This window comes from Manacus candei, unplaced genomic scaffold, assembly GCF_025592945.1.
Source record: "Manacus candei isolate 608988 ecotype Guabito, Panama unplaced genomic scaffold, ASM2559294v1 h1tg000014l, whole genome shotgun sequence".
NCBI classification, from domain to species: domain Eukaryota; kingdom Metazoa; phylum Chordata; class Aves; order Passeriformes; family Pipridae; genus Manacus; species Manacus candei.
Window position 1 is genome coordinate 54,570,065 of NW_026138062.1, and position 15,946 is coordinate 54,586,010.

At 38.8% G+C, this 15,946-nt stretch overlaps 1 protein-coding gene across 1 annotated transcript in view; it reads left to right on the top strand.

The window, feature by feature from the left end:
- Positions 1-15,946, top strand: part of MAN1A2 (mannosidase alpha class 1A member 2) — a 134,291-nt gene that overhangs the window by 64,878 nt on the left and 53,467 nt on the right. The window lies entirely within an intron of this gene.

Consider the following 15,946-nt stretch of genomic DNA (forward strand, 5'->3'; position numbering starts at 1 on the left):
CTTTGATTTTGTCCTTTATTTTTCATGACCCTTCTGTAGCCCACTGCCAGACATATATCATGGCTTAAGGTTCAATACAATTTCAGATGTTCATAAGTATCTTCCTCCTTTGTTTGGGGAAGCACTGCATACATATCATCAGGTTCTCAGGGATATTAAGCCCACACCCCTAAAAATAACCAAGAGAAAATCCATAATTAGTTGACTCTTCAGGTCTTTGGAATCATCCTGGGATCTGTGAATTTTCTCTTGTATGAGTGTCTTCTCCTTTGGAAGAAGAGCTCGGTGGCAAAGCAAAAATCCAGTGTACACCATGAGAGAAATGAGTAGTTCATTTTTCATCAAGTGCTACTGCTTAACCTTCTTCAAACTGGAGCATGCTCCTTGGAGGCATCTACTGTGAATATGAAAAACCTCAGAGAAAAAACAAAGATCACACATCTGTAGCTGGATTGTTTGTGTAGATTGATATTGCATCTGTGCACAAACCCCTTAACAAGAACTGTTTTGCCCCAATATGCAGATGGGTACTGCCAAAACACGTGCTTTACCTGCAATTGTAAAGCTGAGTATTCCTTCTTTTAGTTGGTTCTAACTGCTTGGTAGAGTCAGATCAAGCTCCTCTGCTTAAAGAGCTTTCATTTCTTTTCTTCTTAGAAAGCACCTACCCTCTGTCTTTCCTAAATGTTCACCACTGGTTTGTCTTTTGTTTTTAAGAAGATTTCTATGGCATTGTTCTCTCCAACAGTCTTCAAATGCTTCATGACTTGTGGTACAAGATTATTCCTGTCAAATGTCCCTATGAATCATCTTTATTTTTCTAAAGAACAACTGCTAAAAAAAGTGTTCAGACTGCATTTCTTTCAAAATAGTGTGGCAGCTACGATTGCTTTGGGTATCTGAGAGACTACATCATTTGCCAAGTTGGATGGTGTTTCTCTGCAATTTGTCATTGTGAATATGACAAGCAAGGGAATCTGAGGCTTTTCAGCAACTGAGCCCAGGAGAGACACCTGTGTCTGGGAACTCCTTGGAGTTGGAAACAGGTTTGTTTTGAGATGGGATTTCCAGTCTGGTCTTTTCTCTCTTGTTCCCAAGAAGGGAAGGTATTCCTTAACTCAGGATTGTGGCATGCCTGATTTCTTTTTTTACTGCATTCAGACACGTGAGGAGGCACTTTTTAGCCACTGCTAAGACAGACAAACCTGTTATCAACTGTTCGGATGTTTTGCCAGGTCAGGGTTGTGGACATGCACATGGACTTCTTCCTCTAAGGGAATCTCTATCTAGTGATAGACTTCATTCATCAAGCTATCATTTACTTGCTCATATTCACTTACCAGATCTTCTTGGTATTTCAATCTCCATCTCCCTTCTTCCAAGCCTCTACTTCTGCAAGACTGTTGCTAAAATGTTTTTGTACTGTTTTCCATACTCTTCTGTGTCTTGTTTGATGTCTTTAAAGTAAGGTCCAATACAGACTGCTTTGAATTAATTCTAGTTTTCTCCTTTTAATATATAAATATAAATATATATGTCAGCAACAGGAGTTACTGCTCTTTGGTAATAGTTATAAAAGCCATTCTTATTTAATGTTACTATAATTACTTAGTCTTATTAAAGATGCTGTAGGGACAACCATAAAAGAAAGTGTCCAAGACTCAGCATCAACTGTGGAACTTTAATCACTTTTAAATGGCCACATCTGGAGAATTTGATAGTCATCATGGTTTATCTCTATGGTTTCACCATTTGTAGGGGGAAGGCTTGATAGGATTTTATCTGATTGAATCATCATGGTAGATATTGACCATAGTTTTCTAGTACAGCAGACTATTAACTTAGATAAAACTGTCCTTGTTAGTGCTTTTATTGAAAACATATGAATTTTAAAAAATTATTTAGCATGTCTGTTGGCATGATTCTGTGGTCTTGATGCTATATTTGCATTTTAACTGTCATGTTACTGGTATTACATAGAGAAGGGTCAACTGTGATCATGTTTTTAATAATGCTGGTTACAGTTGATGGTAAAAATTTAAGCCTTTCATATTAAGATTGTAAGTATTGCTGTACTTTCTTTTATCAGTGGGAGTTCCCTCTTACTCACTGCAGTGAATGGGGAAAATAACCAAAAATAAAGCTACTGTTTTTAGCCACTGGCACAGGTTGGCTGAAAATGCTGTAGGCGTGTCCTGTCTCGTGTTGAATCACAGGCCTTTCCCTGTGAAACATGACATCTGTACATCTTTTAACAGCTCAAACTTTTCCCTGTGGGAATTTATGCTGGACTTCTGTGTAGGATGAGCATGTAAAACTAGAACTTGAGAAGAATGCATTTTCATGCAAATGTCTTGGTTGTCTTGCCTTGCTGTACCATTCTGTTAATGTAGGAAGACAAAATTGTTTCTATGATTTGGGAAAAAGCAACATCTTTCTCTATTTTTCCATGTCAGAATGACTTTTGAATAAAAGAAAATAAGATATGCCTGTGAACCTTGGCACAGTGGACAATTTGCCCACATGTCTGTTTCAGTCTTTTCTGGTTGAAACAACACTGATATTTATCTGGTGACAGGAGTTGTAGGTCTGCAATCTGGGGGGGCCTTATTTAAATCCTCTGCACAATAGTTTTTCCTGGCTGATCGTGGACAGGCCAGCTGGTGTCTGGCTAGGTGTACGTTATTAGATCTAAGAGTGTGCCGCCTTTGCCTCAGCTCCCATGTAGGAATGAGGTCTCAATCTGTCATTGCTTTTGAGATTCTTTTAGCCTGCAGCTTTTCTCCAAGTACTTTATTGAAATATATGCTAAAATAGTGGAATATAGAATCATAGAATGATTTGGGTTGAAATGGACCATTAAAGATCATCTAGTCCAAACCCCTGGCCATGGGCAGGGGCACCTTTCAGTAGACCAGGTTGTGAGAGCTCTGCCTGACCTGGCCTTGAACACCTCCAGGGATGGGGGATCCACAGCTTCTCAGAGCAACCTGTGGGTAGCCTTATTACCCTCATTGTAGCATATATTTTCCTTATAGGGCTTTGAGCAGCCTGATCTGGTGGAGGGTGTCTCTGCCTGTGGCAGGGGTTTGGAACCTGGTGATCTTAAAGGTCACTTCCAACCTAAACAATTCTGTGATTATATCCAGTCTAAACCTACTGTCTTTTGAGTTTTAGAACTGTTGACTCTTCTCCTGTCACTACAGGCCATAGTAGAAAGACCTCTTCATCTGTTTTGAAAACCAGACCCCCTTTAGGTACTGGAAGGCTTTTTTAAGGTCTCCCCAGAGCCTTTTCTTCCCTAGGCTAAGCAATCCCAGCTCTCTCAGCCTGTCTTCACAGAAGAGGTGCTGCAGCCCTCTGATCACTTATGTGACCCTGCTTTGGACCTGTTCCAACAGGTCCACATTCTTTCCTGTCTTGGCACCCCAGAGCTGCAAACAGGATCCTCAGTATGAGTGGGGTATACTGTATACTGGATTTTTTTTGAAATTATATTGTCAAACCAAAGAAAGAAAAAGAGACGTAATAAAAAGCAGAAGAAAAAAGCATGATCTCTCCCAGGAATGCTGTATGACATAAAATCATAGAATCGTCTAGGTTAGAAAAGACCTTGAAGATTAGAGTTCAGCCTGTCCAGGCAGGCTCTTTTGTATTTTTCTGTATGCCAGAGTTTCCTTCCCAGTTTTCCCTGAGCAACCGATGCAAAGTGTTTACTTCGCTCATTGCTATCTTTATTAAACTGTATGTTAATAGTCATAATCTCTAAGTACCAAAGTCTCTAAATAAGAAGTGCAAAATTCATTGTGCCCATACTCAGTAAGGAGGTACTAGTAAAATATTTTTTGAGGTACAGAGTTTAGGAGACTTGCTTAGTAGAAAGTGGCTGGGAGCCATACTGTGAGAACTAGGCACTCCTATTTTCCACTCTAGGTTATGATAGAATGTATAAAATCTTTATTTTAAATTTTGATCAAACAGGATTGTAGTTAAAGTGTGTGAACTACAAGTCTTCCACCTTCTGAGTTCAGAGGCACCATGATGCTTCCTCTTTTTCATCTGTCAAATGGAGTTAACAGTCCAAAATGACATACTGGTGCTAAAATATTACTTCTTATCTAAATCGAGCCAGACTGTTTCTCAGTAATCCCTGCAGCAATCCTTTAATTTCTTTAAGAACTAGATATGGTCTTCATTATGCTTGGGGGAGGGGTGGGGGATACAGCACTATGATACAGTTGATATTATAACAGAAATAAGTAGAAATTAAATATTCTCTATGTCTAGTTTGGAGTAAATGTTGACTATGGCAGTTTAGGATGAAAATCAGCCTTACATTAATTAAAAAAACAAGCAGACAAAAGAACACAACAAAATTCCCAAACAAAACTAAAAAGCAATCTTTTTTTTTTTTTGTGGCTGCATTAAGATATTTGTTTTCTTGATGCCAAACAAGGCATTACTTAGCATTTTACCCAGAACAGTAGATTTCTTTGTTTATTCCAAGTTATTCTCTAGACTGACTGTATGAGAATGTTGTGTTCTTTATGATTTTCTTTATTTTATTAGTCTTGGACAATATCTTGGTATCACTCTATTGTATGTAATAGCATCAGGATAGAAATGCTTAGTGAAAGAGTATCATGTATACTCAGAGATTAGAACAAGATAAAACCACTTGCATTTCACAAAAGAAAAAAAAAAGGTGCTGTTGCAAGGATGCTATTGCAAAAGGATGCTCTTATTGTTAGATTGGAGCTGTCTATTCATACGGTATTTTAAAGTCTTTTTCCAGGGAGTTTGCCTGGAAATCAACCATAGTGTATAACTGGTTTCTGAGGATGTGGCTCTGGAATTCTTTGACCTCCTATGGTGTCTATCTAGTTTTGTGGCTGAAGATTTTATTCAAGATCAGTCATGTTTGGTGCTTGCTTTTTCTCTGGGTAACAAGAGGTTTTCGCTTCACCATGTGTGTTGGTATTGGTAAATTCTTTCTTTTTCAAGACAAATTATCTAGTTGATCTTTATTTTTTATATGACTGATTATAAATTCTTCCACTTCTTTCAGTCACAGATCTGTGGATCTGGTTATTTTTGGGCATCACGGTAGCTGATACTGATTGCTGAGGGAGGATGGGGGCACTGCTTTGTAAAATCACTGCCTGACCAAAACACTCTCAACTCCTGGTGCAAAAAACAACAACCAGGCAAACAGTAAGAATGAATGGCATGAAGTAGAAAAGAATTGGCTGATCTTACTGTGTTAATGCTGAAACAACAAAGCTTGCCAACAGACTGCAGTGATAAACTGCAGGAGAAGTTACAAAATAGATCCATGATGAGAGTGTCTCAATGTAGAATTTGTGAGAGTAGGCTACCACGAGACTGGGAATTGCAGTGTCCTCAAAGCCTAAGACAGTAAAAGATCTACCACAACCTGATGTAGGGTAATGCATTGGAATCTTCCACAGAAATTGGATTGTCTTGTGGTGTGCTGCATGAAAGGGTCCAAGAGTTATAACTTCTGTTATGCTGTCCCCACACTTGGGTAGTGAAGGAGCAATCAGGATGAGGAAGACTTCGTAGATGACAATGCCAGCAGAAAGCAGCTGCAGTCCTTCATACTGGCTGTGTGAACTTTGAGTTCATAAAGGCAGATGGAGATTCCTAGGGCATCTAGCAGGATCCATTGTTCCTCATTTCTGAAACCCATCCAAAAGACAGCAGTGAAGATGCTGAACCCTGCAAGGAGCAGTATCTTCACTTCCAAGTCTTTGTGAACACACTATAAATGAACTTTCTGCTCTCCAAATGGGAGTTTGTTCAAGGAGGGAGGGAATGACAGCTGCAGAGCCCAAATGTTGCGTACGTGCCGAATCATCCTGTAATTAAACACAGTGAATGATCGTAGGAGCAATAAAGCTTAAATAAGATAAAGAGTACCAGAGTTGAGTGCTCTGTGTTCAAAATCTGATTTTTTATAATTGTGTTTGGTGAATTGCTGTCGCTTCTCCTCTGTGGCTCCTGCCCAATTGCCTCTGGCATTGATTATACCTACTGCTGGAATGAATGTGATACTCTTGTTACATGCCAAATATCTGTCCAACTTCTTGAATAATAAATAGATAAAGTCCAGGTTTTTTAGCAAATCTACAGGAATAATCATTTCTTCACAGTGGTCCCAATAATAGACAATCCTAGACAAGCAAAAAAAAGCCCATTCACTGATCGTTACGGAGTTATCAGCATCTCCCCAGCTGTAGAAGGAGTCTTCTACCTTCTGTATGCCAAGTCTGCCCTTTACCCCATAGCTATGGCCCCACTTGTGTCTGTGACACCGTGTGGCTCACTGTGGTGGCAAGCCCTCAATGCCATGGACCCCTTCTGAGGCTTGGTGACACCTGGGGTGCCACCAAGTTGGTAAACTCCTTCTAATAGAAGTTTCAGCTTAGGTTAAGAATTTTGGTGTTTCCCTTGTGTGTTCCCAGTGTACTTTATTTTCTACTCTCTCATGATTGTGTGCGTTAGGAGTTGAGCAAGATCCTGTTTATACTGAGAGCAGGAAATAAAATCCTCTAACACTGAGAGAAAGTACCTGGAGCAAACATACCCAGGCATTTGCCACAGCTTCAGGTTGGAGAAAGCAGAACACAAAATGCATGTCATCATCAGAAGACCAAGGAGCTGTAGTTAACTGAGCCCAAGAGAGTCAGAGGAACATGGTGTTACATGCAGACCTTGTTTCAGGTACCTAAATTTTATTCAAATTACAATGTAACTTTTAAATGTGTGGCTTTTCCCTGACTTTCTGGGCATTAAAGAAGAAATAACACAAAAACATGTAAGTAGAGCCCTAGTCTATACAGAAAGACAAAATTCTTCTGCACTTATTTCAGTGGGTGAGCATATTTTTTTTGCTGATCATTAAGAAGTCATTGCTTGTTTTATGTGCTTGCTCTCTGTTTTTTTTTTTAATTGTATCACAGGCTCTAGAATGCATCTTCCAAGATGGTTGTTTTCAGGGCTTCCCCCAAAGAGGTGTGTATGCTGACTGTAGTACTGTGCTACCAGTATTCCTCTGTTCCAGATCTGAGATGGTCAGTAGGTCACAGGGTGCTTGGGAAGTAGTGCTCTGTCCTGCAAATGCGTGAAATGCAACCCCAGCCAGAGGGGAGATCACAGGGGAAGAGCTAGTTAATCATCACTCATACCTTCTGTGCAGGAGGCTTGGCAGGTGTGTGTGTGTGTGTGGGACACCTGTGTTTATAAGTACCCAGGATGAACCTTCTGTTCTTGATCTTTGCTGTAGAATTGTATTGGGCATGTGTCCCATAAATGTTAATTCATGAAAGTTTACAGTATTCTTGTGAGAGTGCATGTTATCATGCTAGTTTCAAACGTCAGTAATTACAAAGTGGATAGACTTAAGGATAAATATACTGGAGATAGTCACTGGATTTGGAGTGCTTCAGTGATCAGGAGTGTGACTTTACCTTTTCTCAGCAATTAAAACTCTGAGTGCCTATGGCCCTCACTTAACAGTCCTTAAAGCTTCTGGCAACTCAGCACATTTTCTGAAGCAAGATGAACCAGAAGAAGGAATGCCATAGCTAGCAGTGGTCTCTGAAAAGCTGGATTTAACTCTTTTAACTGGCATCTCATAGGAAGTCTGTTACAAAACCAAACATTGAGCCCATGGCTTTTGGATTCCTCCCTACAAAAGTATATCTGCAGCTGTTTACAGCAGGATTCAGGGTTTATTTCCACTTCTTGCATGTGTTCTGCTTTGTAAAGAAACAAAGAGAATTGAGATAAGAACATAATTCCTATACACTCTGCCTCGAGTCCTTTGTTAGCAGTCAAATCCATAAGAGATTTGTAGGGTGTGCAGGAGTAACCCCATCTTGCCTTTAGACTAACTAAGCATTATCTGGTATAAACAGCATTTGTCTGAGGAGAGAGTGCACAAGTGACCTGTTGACTGCTTGCTTTTTTTCATGAAGTGGAGCTTCACAAATCATTAAAACTTCTGGCATGACTGGTGGTGGCAAATAAAATATTCCTGTTAGCAATAATGCACGGAATGACAAAAGCCCAGAGATGGATAGAGGGTTGGTTGTTGTGCAGTGCACATGGCTGTGCTTGAGAAACGGCATCAAGTAAGGAAAACAAAGTGAATATTATTCTAATGGCTGTTGTGTGATAGCATCAGGAGGACAGTTAGACCACAATAACAAAGTGTTCTTGTCTGCTGATGATTTATTAGTACAATAAAAAGGGTAGCTTATTGTTTTATCTTTGTTGGACAAACTTATTTATGATATTTGCAATATAAAAAAAAAGATTAATGATTTACTTTGTCTACCTTTGCGAGCCTTAGATATAAAGCAGTTAGTTTACATGACTGTCGTTTTCATCTTTTTAAAAGCCATCAAAATGACATATCTTTCTGGGCAAAATAGTAATATAGTTCACATGGATAAATCCATCCTCAAATCTCATTTAAAGTAGAGCACGAGGGCTGTTAAGTACCTGATACTCTGTTAACAGACAATCAAACTAATCCTGAATCTGACAGGCAGCATCTCTTCTATTCAGGAAAATTCAGTCAAATTATGTTATATATGTCAATGCACATCCTCAACAGCAGACTTAAATATATAAATATAGGTCTTCAATAAACAAGACTATATTATGTGTCCTGGTTTCACAGAATTCTTAAATGTACCTATGAAATTATCTAAATTAAAGCTTTAAGGCATATCTAAATTAAGTTTTCAAAGGTTGAAAATCTCAGAAGAGTTACTAACAGTGCATATGTCCTGTCCAATGAAAATGAGATTTGAGCTTGTTGCCAGGAGATGAGCTGCTTATTCATAAGTAGTTGTGACAGCTCACTGGTCTCTAACAGGACACAGCCTGAAAAATAACTTTTTTTTTTCCTTGACTTTTAAAGCATTGTTTCATACTGGGCGTTACCACTGCTCACTGCAGTGCAGATTGTAATGCTTGTGCAGTTTCTGTTTACCGTGCTTGTAGTAAACATTTTCTTGACTGGCAAATGACACTTGGCCCAATTTATTGCTGCATCTTGGTACTGCACAGCACCTAAAGCGGAGAAAAGGAGGGGAAGACTGACTTCGTTGCAGATTTATTCCCACTACTCTGTCTGATTGGAAGCAGGTTTTTCCTATTAGCATAACATACCTTAAGCTGGTTTAAATAAAGGACAAGCTGTTTTAGCAGTAGAAAATACAATAACTGTGCAGTGATAGCTACTTATGAAACTCACTCTTTGGTCATGTTCCTGCAGAGGGCTATAAAAGCTAAGAAAACGTAGATCATTGGTACAATGTCATGTATCTCCTGTTGACTAAGTCTCTTAGTTTTTGTGTCCTCCTTCACTAATTTGAGTCATACTGATGCTGATTGGCACCAGTGACAGCAAGCACAGTATCCTGCCTGTTACTTTGCCAAACATTCACTTACTGGCATTATTGTTGACACAGTAATACGTTAACTGAGTTAATGTAAAACCTGCTGAGTTTTCCTGGGTACTTTCCTCCTATGTTAACATCTACACTGACCGTTTTCATGCTTGATCTGATCCAGAGAGGAAGTATGGTATTGTCTTCTGTCAACTGAAAGGACAAGTTCTTCCAGTGGGATTTTTTTTCACTTTAAAACAGAACAAAAAACAAGGCCGTGGACATGATACTGCTCTTAAATAAGGCATCTTTGGCTGGTTTTGCCTTTTCAAACTTGCTCTCATTCAGTGCTCGCTATCATGCTTTTGTCTTAAAAAGGAGTTTGAATACTAAAAACTAAGAACAGATACGGTGAGAGAAAAATAAATGCCATGAATGCTACAATAACTGCTAAGCAAAACCACTAAAAGCTAGCAAGAATGTTAACAAAAATCATGTTGCCTGTGATGATGTGTTGCACCTATTGTATGATAAAGATGGTGAACTCTTCCAGTCTGTGAGGAATCAAGTGGATGCTATCTGCAGTAATATTGTGTTGCCATTTATGAATTGGATAATCTGGGAACAAACTGTTAAAGAAATGACCAAGAAGCTCTCTAACCTATTAACAAGAATTTTTTTAATTCAAAATGTAAGATTGCAGATAAGTGCCTAAACCAAAAGAACGGAACTATGTCCATGTTCAGAAAAGATCTTTTAAGGTGACCTAGGGAACTGTGAGCCAGAGAGTCTGACTTCACTCCTCTTCCCCATCTCTGAAAATCACTTAATGGAAAATAAGAGATCATCAGTACATTTGTGACTTGACAATGAAAGTCTTCTCTTAAGAATGTATAGCTCACTCTAGCTCATGTTGAGATGGCAAATAAGTAGACAACTCCGGAGAAACTTAGTCGAATGTTCAACTTGCTCTGTATAAATTAAATGCATTTTAATGTTGCCAAAGGTGTAGGTGCAGGCTGCAAGTACAAGAGGGGTGAACAACCCATGTTGGACAGACCACCGTGGGGACAGAACAAGGGATTGTGTTTTGAGTAGCTGTGGCTTTCAATATACTTTTTTTTTTCTTTTTTTGTGGAACTCACAAAAAGCAAGCTGCTCAGCTTGAACTTCTGGTGTGAAATCCAGTGGCAAAGGACCCATGAGCATTTGGATTTATAAATAGGACCTTTGAATACAATGAGGAATTTTATTTCTGTTTAAGTCATTAATAAGAACTGCTGTTGGTATGCTGCAAGATTCTTGGTAATCGTATTCCTAGAAGGATTTGTAAAACCAGCAGAAGCGATAGAAAAATTGTGAAAAATTAGAGGACTGATACTTATGCCTCCTGCACACATGGATTTTCAGTATGTGGTACATGACACAGCCCAGATACATCTCTGGAAAGAATGTTTTTCCTAAGTACTACTTATGGATGTAACTATAAAGGTATCTTGGTACTTATGCCTTATTTTATGCAGATGATCAGATTGTTGCTCTTGAACCTTTTTTATTTTTGTTTGCATGGCATAGAGGAAGAACATTTTTATCTTATTTCTAGCCCTGAGATCTATAAATTATGCTGCAGGAGTTTAGGGTATTTAACTCGCTGTTTTTTTCAAAATAAATGTCTGGTTTTTCAAATGCCTTACAGTATTTATGCAACTATGAAGATTCAGTGCTTACTGATTCATTCCTCATAGGTTTTGTTTGCCAACTAATTCTGTGTCAGAACTTGGTCTATATATATATAAATGTTAGCTGTAGATAAGCTAAATGTCTGTTAATCGGTGAAAACAAACCAGTTCATTCATTAAAAAAAAAACAGAGCACTATTTACTTTCATCAAGTGCAAAGTATGGTGCTTTGAGTCTGACACTGTGTAAACGATATGTTTTGGAAGATGTAAAAGCTATGTGATTTTTACTTTTTTTTTTTCTTCTAGTCTGTGATTTTTGCATTGTAATCTGTCACATACCAATGGGGGAGGGAGGCTGTGTGTATATGACTGCACATAGTGTGAAACAATATGTAATTTAATATCTGTTTAACTTTTTTTTATAAAGGCAAATACAATCTAAAAGGGACTGAGTCATTTCTGGCCAAGACTAAAGGGGAAATCAAGATTAAGTCTAAAATGGAAAGCTTGGCAGCACATTTAAGAGAAACAGGAGACAGAGGAATAATCTGAGAAAGAAAGTAGAAATTGATACAATGTAAGCATGGAGTTGAAGGACAAAAAAGATATAGAAAAATAAATGGGAAATTAGGGAAATTAATTTCTGTTGCATGAAAATGATTCTTGTGAAACTTGTTAGTACAAATAGCTTAATTATTTGAGTTCAGAACCGGTTCTTAAGGTTCCTAACACAGATTTTTTTTTTTTCTTAAAAAAACACAGACTGGATCATCAGTTGAGTTGGGACTTTCAGGAACACAGTGCAGTCTGTTACTCAACTCAGTAGAACAGCTGGTAGTACCAAAATAGAAAAAGATTACTGTTTAATAGGACAAAAATCCCCACCCCCAAGATTCACTTTTACCTTTTGCTTTGCCTGGATGTGTTTGACTACAAAGGCACGTTGAAAGATTGATATATTAGAGTCAATTCTAGTTCCTAGGATCATGTTCTGGAAATGAGAAAGTGTTCTTCCCCTGTCAGATTCCCCAAGATGTTTCTCATACTCTTGTTCCCTACAACTACACTGTTGGCAGTCCATCCGTTTTATGTCTTACCTGCTTTAGACTTCCATTCATTCCCTGTCTTGCTCTTGATGCCTTTTGTTTCTTCCCTTCACTGGCTATTTGTGCTCCCTTCTTTTAACAACTTCTCCCTGGCATTTCACCCTGTAGGAGATGGGGAGTTGGAATCCCTGTCCTTTACCACTTCTGCTTCCCCACTGGCAAAGCTCCATGCTGATCTTCTGTCCCTTGATGGCTCTTTCTTTCAGTTTCCTGATGGCTGTTCAGAATAATTTTTCTCCTTTTTCTTTCTCTGTTCCTTTTTTTCACAGTTTAAATCAGTCTTTCTCTGTGCCAGCAACTATTGAGGAACATTTAAGCCAGATGCCAGACATTGTCTATGCTCTCACATCTGGTTCCCTCTGCTACTGTAGTAGCTCCCACTGCAAGAACAAATCATCTGAAAAGAGTCTCTTAGGGCATGCTCGGGCAAGAGTGATTGTGATTGGTATGTTGTGCAAATTGAAGATTGTTGCTTCTAGGCCTGGGACAATTTTTTTACAAAGGTAACTAATCTGGCAGGTTAATACTGCTTGTGAAGGTAAACTTACAGTGAAGAAGCTGGAGATATGAAAAGCAGGAAAGATAAAGCACAAAAATTGCCTACACTGAAAACAACTTTCTAATAATAATAGTATAAGAGAAAATTAACTCCAGACTACCATGGTTTCTGGCACAGTTAGACGGGATGTGAAACAGTGTGCTGTATCTTCTGGAATTATCAGATCAAGGAGACATTTATATGCCAGATTTTCATCACATTAATTCTGAATTTTAAATAATCTGTGATGTTGACTGACTGGTGTTAAGTGCCTTGAATTTGAAGGCCCTTTAAAAGTTGAGAACATGTAACTTTTCTATTCAGATATGCATGAAATCCATGCCAACGAAGCTGATACAGCTATTGAGGTGAATGGAAATTATGCAGTTTGAGTTGTTATTAACCAGTGCCAGGTAGTTTAAATGTGATTAGCTGGCTGTCCAGTGCATGCCAAATTTTTATGTTTAGATCTTCTAAAGCAAAAATGTCAAATATTTCTAATAAACTAATATATGCACAGACTTTCTCATGTGGGTTTTTCAAAAATATCAGTAGTGTGAAACCAATGAATATTTCATTAGATCCTAAGATGCCTTAGTCAACAGTAACTAGATGCTTCATGTCTCTGGTCCAGGAAAGCAGCTTTGGAAAACTTCTGAAAAAGATATAGTGTCACTTAAGAATTCTGTTTGCAGATCTTTCCCTGTTGATGGTAGAAAACCACTATAGTATTTATTATATCTAAGAAGCAGCATTTGAGTAAATAGTTGCTAATTTGTAAAATGTAAATAGGGGAAGCTATAGTCAACCAGACAATATCTGTCTTATCTGCAGTTAACTGATGCAGTTAGACTGTAGCTGAACAATATGATCAGATAGGCATTTTAATGCTTTTTAGTACAACCCTTGACTTAGGAACTACCATTAGGATAGTTTTCCTAGACTACCTAGTCCATCCAGATCAATTGATATGGTGGGGTAGTTTATGATACTCATTATTCTGAAAAAAGTGACCTGTATTTTCATTTCAGGACTGTCTAGAGCCTTTAGGAAAGAGGAGATCTTGGATGTATGACTGGACCTGTCTGGTCCCGCAGGCTTTACTGAGCTTTTGGTTTCAGAAGTAAGATGCAGAGCACAGTTGCAGATTTTCCTTTGGAAGTTATGATTATTCTGAAACACTGCCTTAGAAAATTTTTACAAGCTGAATCTCTGATTCTCCAGACAGAGAGACTAAGGACAGCTAGGCTTGTGTAGCCATAAATTTTAGATCAGAGGCAACTGTTACGTCGCCTAATTTCATGCATCATCTGAAACTGGATAGCCTTCCTTGCCTTCCTACCATTCTTTAAAACTGTTAGCAAAAGTCTGTCTTTCAGAGAGGAATCCAGTGTGACTTCTCTTAAATAAAAGTATTTGGAGAAGTTTGTGTGTGGTGCTACTGGCTAAAGAAAATGTCAATCTAGTCTTGAAAACTAAGGGAGTTTCTTTTTCCCAAAAGAAGGAACATTTCATGAAGCATTTATTGTCTTGTGAAACAAGTAAATCATCAAGTTATGTAATATTTATGGATTAAGTACAATCTGTTCTATCTTATTATTCTTGAGAGTCCAGAATTCTCACAGCTCAGGAGGACTTTGCAGCAACAATTGCATGAACAGAAGTATCCGATCCTGGACTTCCATTAGGGTGAATTTGACAGTGTTTTAAAATTTTGAAGGCTGTTAGAATTAAGCCCAATTTCTTTCTCTCTACCTGTGCAAATTGTCTGTGTGCAACAGCTGCCTTATAGAAGTGTAGTAGCTTACAAGGCGCAGGTTTAAATGAGCAACATTGGGCAACAAAACTAATAAGCAAGATGAGTGGCATCCCCCCTAGATCAGTCCTATATTCAGAAAGGGCAAGCAAGAGGACCCAAAGAACTACAGGCTTGTAAACCTTACCTCTATCTCTGGAAAGGTGATGGAGCACCTAATTTGGAAAATTGTTCCCTGGCCCATGAAGAACTGTGTGACTGGGAAACACATACTCAACCAACCCTGATAACCTATGCAGTGGTGCAAACTAAAGTCTGAGGCCAGTAACCAGTGGTGTACCCCAGGTATCAATACTGTGTCTGATCTTGTTCAATGTCTTCATTCTGGGTGATGAAGCAGATGGCACCCTCAGCAAATTTGCTGATGACACCAAACTGGGAAGAGTGATTGATATACCAGAGGGTCATGCTACCACCCAGAGGGACCTCAGTAGGATGGAGAAATGGTCTTGACAGGAAACTCATGCAGTTCAGCAAGAGCAAGGGCAAAGTCCTGCATCTGGGGAGGAACAACTGTATGCACCACTGTATGCTGGGGGTCACCCACCTGTGCACAGAAGTGGGGAACACCAAGTTGACCACGTGCAGCAATGTGCCCTTGCAGTCAAGAAAGTGGAAGGTGTCCTGGGCTACATGAGGAATTTTGCCAGCACGTCAAGAGAGGTGATTCTTCCCCTTGACTTTGTCCAGTTCTAGGCTCCATCGTACAAGAGACATGAATGTGCTCGAGAGAGTCCAGCAAAGGGCCACAAGGATCATTAGGAGACTGGAGATCATGGCCATTTTAAGTTCACACCATAGTCCAGATTCAAGTTGATTCCCCTTTTTTTAACTCTGATCTTAGACTGCTGAGATGGGTTTAGCTTTTTCATTTCCATATTGATCTTTTTTCTGTCACAGAGAAAGCAATAAAAATTCATAGAGCATCTGTTTGCAGGGTAAGTGTTCCCTTTTTTAAAGAGTTTCAGTCTTTTAGAAATGCTAAGTGTTGTTCATCAAATACCTTGATAGTCATTGCTGCTCACCAAAGAAAGGAACATTATCTTAGCTGTGGCATTGTCTTTACAATATATATTCCTTCCTTGAACATCTGCTACTACTCGAGAGACCTCAAATGCTAAAGAGGTGCTGTTGAATTTATGCATTTCTACATCATTTCACCACTATAGGTAGTGTAGTTTGTAGCTACCTTGCTAAGTTTCACATGAACATGATTTACATTCTCCAGGACCGATTCTAGATTGGCATACCTCTTCAGTCACCACTCACAAACATCTGTAAAATGTGGCTGAAGTGCTTTCCCTCTCTCATTTTGTACTCTGATAGCTGAAATGTTAGCATAATCTTACTGCATCTCCCTCATCACACAAGATGCCT